Genomic DNA, 9,918 nt, shown 5'->3' with positions numbered 1-9,918 from the left:
CCAGGCATTTTCTCTGACTATCCACAATGCATGTAATGCTCTCCTTCCTCATCTTTGCCTGTAGACTTCCCTGACTTCCTTCAAGTCTCATCTGAAGTTCCACCTTTTATGGGAAACTTTTCCCAATCCATCTTAGTTCTAGTACCTTTTGTCTTTTTATTATTTGCTGTTTATCCTGTACATTACTTGTATGTGTATATATATATATATATTTATGCACACACACACACACACACATATATATATATATATATATTATATGTATAAGTTTGCTTGCAGGACTGTCTTTCCCCCTTTCTTTGTATCTCCAGCACTTAGTACAGTGCTTGGCACATAGTAGGTGCTTAATACATGTTCATTGACTAAGTCATGGAGATGAGTATTGCCATAATTTCTGTGGGTTACCAGCTTCACAGGTTTTTGATTCTTTTTATTTGTAGGGTTTGGGAAGAATGAAATTATGAAGATTTCTATCCATCTAAAAGAGAAGTGATTGATTGATCATCTAATTGTTTATAAAAGTTGACATGTGATCAGTGCATAGGTTGTTTCCATGCTTGGGATCTTCTTCCTCCTTATTTCTGCTTCTTGGAATCTTTGGCTTCTTTCAAGACTCAGCTAAAAGGTAGCCACCTCTTATGGGAAGCTTCTTATTGACTTTCCCTCTTGTTTGTACTCTCTCCTACCTGAAATTATGCTGGATTGACTTGTGTACACATATTGTTTCTCTATAACCAGATAAATATACCAAGGGATGTCATTGTTTTTTGTGTCATGGAAGCTAGGAAGACTTATAGACCTCCAGAACTAACTATGAAAACAACAGGGTGAAAAAGCCTGAAGCTCAAGATAGTGATTCCTTTCTCCCCCTTCGCCCCAAGGTGAGAAGAGTCCAACTCTAAACTAAAGTACAGAGTCAAGAAATAGACTAAAACAACAAGCAAACAACAACAAAAACAAAAACACCTGACCAGAAAAAGCTACTATGGTGACAAGGAGGATTAAGACACAAACTCAGAAGACGTCACAGAAACAACTACAATTGAAGCCAAAAAGAATGAATTGCTAGAAGAGCTAAAGCAATAAAAATAGAAAAGAATACAAAAGAGATCTTAAAAATCAAATAAGAACGAAAGGGGGAAAATTGGTACAGAAGAAATGAGTGCAATGAAAGAAAATTACTAAAAGAAAATGAAAGCATAAAAGAAAGAAGCACAAAAAGCACTGAAGAAAATAACTTCTCAAAGAACAGAATTGGAAAAATGGATAAATGACATACAAATGCTTCCTGAAGAAAATAATTCCTTAAGAATTAGAATTGGGCAAGTAAAAGTTAATGACTCTGTGAGACATCGAGAAACAATAAAACAAAATCAAAAGAATGAAAAAAAATAGAAGAAAATGTGAAATATCTTATTGGAAAAACAATGAACCTAGAAAATTGATCAAGGTAAAATAATTTAAGAATTTTTGGACTACCTGAAAGCTATAATAAAAAAAGAGCCTATACATCATGCTTCTATATATTATAAAGAAAAACTATGCAGATATTTTAGTTTTTTTTTTTTTTGGCGGGCAATTGGGGTTAAGCGTGCCCAGCTATTTTGGAACCAGAGAGCAAAATGCAAATAGAAAGAGTCCATTAATCACCTTGGAGAGAGATTCCAAAATGAAAACTCCCAAGAACATTATTGTCAAATTCCAGAGCTTACAGGTCAAGGAGAAAATATTGCAAGCAGCCAGAAACAATTTAAATATCATGGAGCCACAAGATTGAGCAGCTTCCATGTTAAAGGACTGGAGGGTTCAGAATGTTATATTCTGGAAGGCAAAAGATACAGGATTATAACCAAGAATAACCTACCTGGACAAACTGAGTTTATTTCTTCAGGGGAAAAAAATAGATATTTAGTGAAAAAGAGGACTTTCATGCATACCTGAATAAAAGATGAGAGCTGAATAGAAAATGTGAGCTATAAACACAAAACTCAAGAGAAAGATAAAAAGGTAAATCTGAAAGAGAAATCATAAGGAACTCAGTGGGGACAAACTGTTTACATTCCTATATGGGAAGATGATACATGTAACACCTAAGAACTTTATCACTATTAGGGCAGTTAGGAGTTTACATAGACAGAGGGCATGAGTGTGAATTGATTATACTGGGATGATATTTCCCCCTCCTTCAAAAATTAAGGGGTGAGAAAGAAGGATGCACTGGGAGAAGGGGGAAGGGATAAGTAGATTATGAAAAATCATCTCACAAAAGAGGTGCGCAAGAGTTTATTTTTTCAGTGGAGGGGAAATGGTGTGGCAACACTTCAACTTCACTCTCATCTGAACTGGTTCAAAGAGGGAAGAATATACACACATGTAAATATATGTATACATATATGTGTGTAAATATACATATATACTGTATATATATGCTCAGTGTGCATAGACATACATCCATACACACTGTATATACACTCAATTGGGTATAGAAGTCTATATTAGGGAAGTAGGGGGGAAGAGAATAAGAGAAAGGAAGAGAAGTGGTAAGAAAGAGGGTAGATTAAGGGAGGCAATAGTCAGAAGCAAAAAACTTCTGAGAAAGGACAAGGTAAAAAAAATAGAGGAGAAAGAAGAAAATTGGAATAGAGGGAAAAACACATTCAGTAATCTTAACTATGAATGTGAAAGGTATGAACTCATCCCTAAAATGCAAGAGGATAGCAGTATGAATTAGAAACCAGACTCTAACAATATGTTGTTTGAAAAAAACATACTTGAAACAGAAAGACACATACAGTTAAAATAAGGAGCTAGATCAGAACATATTGTATGACAGCTGAAGTAAAAAAAAAGTCAGGGTAACAACTATGGTCTCAGAAAAAGGCAAAGAAAAAATAGATCTAATTAAAAGAGATAATCAGGGAAACTACATTTTGCTGAAAGGTACTGTAGACAATTGAAGTAATGTCAACATAGACAATGAAATAATGTCGATACTAAACATATATGCACCAAATAGCATAGAATCCAAATTCTTAAAGGAAAAATTAAATGATAGGATGAAATAGTAAAACTACATTAGTGGAGAACCTCAACTTACCCCTCTCAGAGCTAGATAAATCTAACTATAAAATAAGAAAGAAATTAGAATGAAAGAGATGAATATAATTTTAGAAAAGTTCAATATGACAAACCTCTGAAGAAAACTGAATGGGAATAGAAAGGAGTATACCTTCTTCTAAGCTGTTCATGGCATCTTTGAAAAATTAAGCATTAGGACATAAAACCTCACAAACAAATGTAGAAAACCAGAAATATTAAATTGACCTATTTTTGACAATAATAATAAAAATATTATATTCAATCGTAGGCCTTGGAAACAGAAATCCAACAGTAACTGGAAGCTAAACAGTTTAATTCTAAAGTGAGCAGATCAAAGAACACATTATAGAAACAATGTATAATTTCATTGAAAATAATGCCAACAATGAAAAAACATACCAAAAGTTTGAGGGGTGCAGACAAAGTAGTACTTTGGGGAAAATTTATATCTCTAAGCACTTACACAATAAAAGAAGAGATTGGATCAGTGAATTCAGAATGAAACTACAAAAGAAACTAGAAGGGCAGCCAGGTGGTTGTATCAGCAATGCCATATTCACAATGCCTATAGAGATTACAAATATGCTGATATAATTATCCATCACAAAATACGTCAGGTTTACCATTTGGGGAAATAAACTAGAAAATTTATTAAGATACCAAAAGACTGAGTCCCAAAACCAGAAAGTGAAAGCCATCAGAGTAGTTATGATATTGGCACAGGTAGATAAAGTAGAAAGCACCCACATTTTCAAGCCTTTAAAACAGAACAGGCTACCTCAGGCAAAGGTCCTCCTCTCCCCACTCACAGCAACCGCCACCAACTGCCAACCGCAGGACCGTTAGCTCGGCTTTTCACTTTCTCTTGCTCTGCTATGTCAGCACGTCCATGGGGCATGGGAGATCTTTAAATCCCATAACCCTTACATTCGGCCCCAAGATCTTTCATGTCCCTTACTTGGCAAAAATACAGTAGGAATAACTGGTGTCAACAAAATTTCACAACCATATAACAAGAATAGCACACAATAAACACAAAAAACCATATTTTAGGGTGGGGCTTGAGCACAAGCTCCCCATCATTCCCCCCACCCCGAACAAATGGGGCCCCAAAATCTTGTGGTAAGGGGTGAAGATCTCTTCTTCTATGGCTACTTGCTGCTGAAATCGGATGTAGAGCTGTCCCTGTCCTTAGGGGTCCCATTTGAGAGGTCAGTTCTTAATATGCTTGATGCCAGGTCCAAGGGTGACACATCACAGTTGCAGACAGGGGGTGACATCCAGCTTAAGCTATCAGGCATCTACAGATGGAGGGTACCAAGCCTGTGGAAACAAATCTAACAAACAAGGTGAACAAACAAAAAATCAAGAAGAAGCAAAGAGACAAAAACCAGACTATTGTAGCCTCACTCACGGTAGAATAAATGATTTAAGGATACAATTTTGTAATTATCTTCTCCAGAATAGACAATAGTTACAGTGTTATCCTTCCCATATGCTATAATCTCTGCAGCCTTTGGAAGATCATCTGGCTTCCGTTTTACCCATACTTTAGCTCCTGATTTTATTCTATCAGTAGAACCAAATCCTTCAGTTCCTGTGACAGTTATTTTGGAAGGAGGGTCAGTTTTTACAAGTGGCATTGTTTTACAAGGAACGATAATCACTTGAACTATCCTATCATTCTTGTGAATCTGTATGGGCCCTTCACCTAAATTCTGGAATGTTACAACAATTTCTCCTTGATAATTAGAATCTATTACTCCAGCCAATACATGTATTCCTTGAGCTGCTAATCCTGATTTGGGTAAAATCTGTCCAAAGTGATTTTTAGGGATTCTTATGCATATCCCAGTGGGAATTTTTCTTACTTCTTTTCTGTCCAACCAAAAGTCCTCTAAACAATGTAAATCATACCCCACCGAACCAGGTGGTCCTGGGTACGGTGCTGGGACATCTGGCCTCAAGGTCCAATACTCAATATTTGGGATCTTGTGTGTTTGTTGTTTTCTAATTTGCAGATTGGGGGTCATCATTCTGGCTAGAGGTGTACTTCCTCCCAATGGTCTATTATTCAAATTACGCAAAGCCATGAACAAATTATCCTTCCAATGTTGATATGAATTATTGGAACTTAACTTCCTCAACTGTTCTTTCAGTAATCCATTAATTCTTTCAATTAACCCAGATGCTTCTGGATAATATGGAATATGATATATCCATTCTATATTGTTTAGTATACAATACTTCTTCATTTCATTGCCTTTGAAATGTGACCCATTGTCACTTTGAATCTGCATTGGGGTTCCATAATATAGACTTATGAGATCTAGGGTTTTACAAGTGTTTTTCTGGGTTGCATTCTTATAAGGACAAGCTACTAGTACACCTGAATAGGTATCAACACAAGTACATATAAATCTGCATCCTTTATCCAGTGGTAGTGGACCAATATAATCTATTTGCCAGATTTGGGCTGGGACTTTTCCTCTTGCTATCTCTCCAGTTACTACCCGAGGAACAGTTCACTCCTTTTCCAATTGAAATATATGACATTCTTCTGCTATCTGTTTTAACAGTGAATGAGAGATACTAATACCTCGATCTTGTGCCCACTGGTGTGTGGCCTGGACCCCCAAATGGCCTGCTGTTTGGTGGACCCATTTTGCTAATACCGGATCATCAGTTGTTGTCAAAGTAGGAACAATACGTTCAGTAGCAATCTTTGCCAGTCGATCAGCATGAGCATTGTACTCACGTTCTGGTGTGGTGGGGGCCACGTGAGCATCTACATGAAAAACTGACAAGTCAGTGACCAAAGACATGTTCCAGATATCTTCCCATAATTCTTTGCCCCAGACTTCTTTACCATGAATTTCCCAATTTTCATTTTTCCACATAGGCATCCATGTAGCTAACCCATTAGCTACCGCCCATGAATCAGTGAATATATGACACTGTCCTCCTTGTTCTATTTTGATGACTTGATATACTGCCATAAGTTCAGCATATTGGCTACTTGAACCTATCCCAGTACTTTCCAAAGTCCTTCTAGTACATGGGTTATAGGCCACTGCTTTCCAATGCCTTTTTTGCCCCAAATATTTTGCTGTCCCATCAGTAAACCATGCATGTCTCTTTTGTTCCTCAGTTAATACATCATATCCCTCATTCCATTTTACAGTGGACTGTACCAACTGTTGCTTTGGCTCAGGGGGTGTGTCATTCCTCTCAATTTCTATGTTTGCTATAGATTCATGCAGAGCAGAGACTCCGCTTTTGCCTGTTTTCGCTCTATTTTGAATATACCACTTCCATTTGATTATACTAGCCTCTTGGGCATGTCCAATTCTGTGAGAAGCTGGGGTACTCATTACCCAGGTCATAATTGGGATTCCAGGTCTTAATATCACTTCATGGCCCACAGTCAGTTGTTCAGTCTCCACCAAAGCCCAATATGCAGCTAACAACTGCTTTTCAAAAGGTGTGTACTGGACTCCAGATGAAGGGAGTTTCCTACACCAAAATCCCAAAGGTACATTTCGGCTTTGTTGTTTTTGCCATAAGCTCCAGTTTGCATAATCATCTTGTACAGTCACTTGCAATTCCACTGGACCATTTTGCATGGGCCACAAATCTAGAGCCAATTGTATGGCAGCCTTGGCTTCTTCAAAAGCTTTACTCTGCTCAAGTCCCCAATCGAATTCATATTTCTTCCGTGTGACTCTATATAAAGGTTTTAAAATCTGTCCCAAATGTGGAATGTGGTGCCTCCAGTATCCAAACAATCCTATGAACTTTTGGGCCTCCTTCTTATTGGTAGGGGTAGGAAAATCCTGAATCTTTTGTCGGGCTTGAGGAAGAATCTCCCTTAGCCCCTTGTTCCATTGTATACCCAAAAACTTCACATTCTGAGCTGGTCCTTGAACCTTTGCAGGGTTAATTTCCCACCCTTTACTTTTCATATGCTCAATTAGAAGGGTCAAACTCCTTTCCACTACTTTCGCATCTTTTCCCTGTATCATGATATCATCAATGTAGTGGGTAAGCTGTACACCAGGTAGCTTTAATTCATCCAACTGTTCAGCCACAATCCTGTGACAAATAGTGGGGCTATGTATGTACCCTTGTGGCAAGCGAGTGAAAGTATATTGTCTACCCTGCCAAGTGAAAGCGAAGTGGTCCCATTGTTTAGAGTCTATTGGGATGGTGAAGAAGGCATTTGCCAAGTCAATAACTGCATACCAAGTCCCATCATATTTCTGGATCCTTTCTATTAAGGTGATGGTATCTGGAACAGCAGCATACAAAGAAGAAGTCACCTTATTCAACTGTCTATAATCCACAGTCATTCTCCACGTCCCATCTGGTTTTCTTACTGGCCAGACAGGATTATTCCATCTTGTGGTTGTAGGGACTAAAACTCCTGCTTCAACATATTCCTTTATAGTAGTGGCAATTTCATCTTGCCCACCTGGCACACGATACTGTTTTAAAGTAATTACTTCAGAAGGTTCAGGTAAAGTGATTGGGTCCATTTTTAGTTTTCCTACTAAAACTGTATTAATTCCTATCTTCCTCACAGCAAATTGGTATCTTCCTTCAGGTAAATTCAGAGTCATGCCTCTCAATACATCTATTCCAATGATGTATTCAGGAATGGGTACAACAACCACAGTATATTCCTTCTTAGGTAACTGCCCAATTTTCATTGTTATTTTAACCTGTCTGGCTGATATTTCAGCGCCTCCTAGACCTGTGATGGTAATAGGAGTTCCATGTTTAAACTTATCAGGGTTTCCATAGATAAGTGTGGCCTCAGCCCCAGTGTCAATCAGTGCCCTAGTCACAGTAGTTGATCCATTCTTCCAATATATTGTTAAACCAATATGGGGTCTGCAATCTCTTCTGCATATTTCTTTTATCTGGGCTGGGGCTTGGCCTATCTCCTATTCCCCCTGAAGGTGGGGCAAACTTGGATACAAAGATTCAGATTCAGAAGTACCTGGGGGGGTGGTTCCTGCTTCCCTGTTCATTCTAATGCTAAGTACCTTTTCTTGGTACAGCTTATGCAGCTCTTCAGTTGGAATACCATCTATTCTTCTAAAGTCCACCCCAGCTCTTAATAGAGCAGTGAACAGTTCCCTTCTTGTGGGTCTATTTTGTCTCTGAATCCTCTGGCTGTTTACTCTTCTCTCTCGAGGCAATTTGTCTTTTTCCCATTCCCCTAAATCGCTTAATTGTGAAATCTTATCCAGCACCTCTGAAAGAGGGTGCCCTATTTCTCCAATTAAAAGAGTCAGAATTAGGTGCTTATATGCAGGAGGAGCCGTCTTCACTATGATATTTCTATGAGGAACTCCTAGGGGGATATCATAATATGCATTTGCATCTCCAATCAGGATAGCAGTTTTCATTACCTCCTCCTTTACTTTTCTCATACAGTCTCTAAGTGAGTACCAGGGTCTGTCTCCCCTAGGCCACATAGATTCAGTTGGATTTTGCTTTTTGCAACCTTCTGCAGCTAAAGCTAGAAGATTTGTTTTGTTATTTCCTCCTTGCATATGGTGATCCCTAAAAGCCTGGTGTACAAAAGGATTCTGACTGATACTTATGAATTTTAAACAGTCCTCATTGTCCAGTGTTATTCCTCCTGCACCTTCATCAGTGATTCTTACTATCCAAGACACTAAAGACTCCCCCATTCTTTGGGTAAATCTACTCAATATATCAGTGATCTCCTGTTGAGTGAAATCCTCAATTATCTCCCTCGATTCTGTTTTGCCTCGGTGCTTCTCCTGCCTTCTTCTTCGTATGGGGAGAGCTTCTACATTAGGAGACTCCTCATCTAACCTTGTTCCATTCTCCTCACACACATTCTCCTGGAAGCTGTCAGGGCAACTCTGCCCAGCCTGTACAAAAGCTGCATGCACATTCCTTCTGCTAGTTTTTTGCTTCCTTTTAGCTACATGAACAGTAGCTTGCTCCTGGACCACATGAGTCCCTCCAGTTTGCTCTTATGAGTACTGTGACACAGAAGAATCCTCAGGCAAACCAGCTGACTCCCTAGCCATCCTAGGTCTTTCCTTCAGCAGCTTATCCCTACTTTTACACATAAGGCGATAACTTGTTAGCAACACCCAGCCTCTCCTGCACACTCCTGCCAGTTCTTTGCCTGGTTCTATGGGTATTGCTTTCAAACATCTTTCCAAATCTCCAGGTTCTCCCTCTTTTAGCCTTGGTTCCCAGTTTTCACAGGGCCCTGTGCTTTTAGGCCATTCTCTGGCTAGAGAGGAATAAGGCAAATCCTCCCATCCTGGAATAGCCATTTCTCCCTCTAAAGCCCCACTGCTTCCAAATAGAGGCCTGACATTTTGTGATCCCATCCTTGTCGCCAAATGTATCAGCAATGCCATATTCACAATGCCTATAGAGATTACAAATATGCTGATATAATTATCCATCACAAAATACGTCAGGTTTGCCATTTGGGGAAATAAACTAGAAAATTTATTAAGATACCAAAAGACTGAATCCCAAAACGAGAAAGTGAAAGCCATCAGAGTAGTTATGATATTGGCACAGGTAGATAAAGTAGAAAGCACCCACATTTTCAAGCCTTTAAAACAGAACAGGCTACCTCAGGCAAAGGTCCTCCTCTCCCCACTCACAGCAACCACCCAGCGCCCTGGAAGCGGGCTCCCAGCAGCTCCGGCCCCTGGCAGTCCTCAGCAGGAGTCCTTAGCAGAAAGTCCTGCTCCCAGCAGCTCCGGCCCCTGACGGTGCTCAGCAGGGGTCCTAACTCAAAAAAAAAAAAAA

The sequence above is a fragment of the Petaurus breviceps genome, unplaced genomic scaffold (assembly GCF_028583685.1).
Source record: "Petaurus breviceps papuanus isolate PSGF00001 unplaced genomic scaffold, PetGlider_PUasm1.0 490, whole genome shotgun sequence".
NCBI lineage: Eukaryota > Metazoa > Chordata > Mammalia > Diprotodontia > Petauridae > Petaurus > Petaurus breviceps.
Note: the sequence above shows the minus strand (reverse complement) of the source record.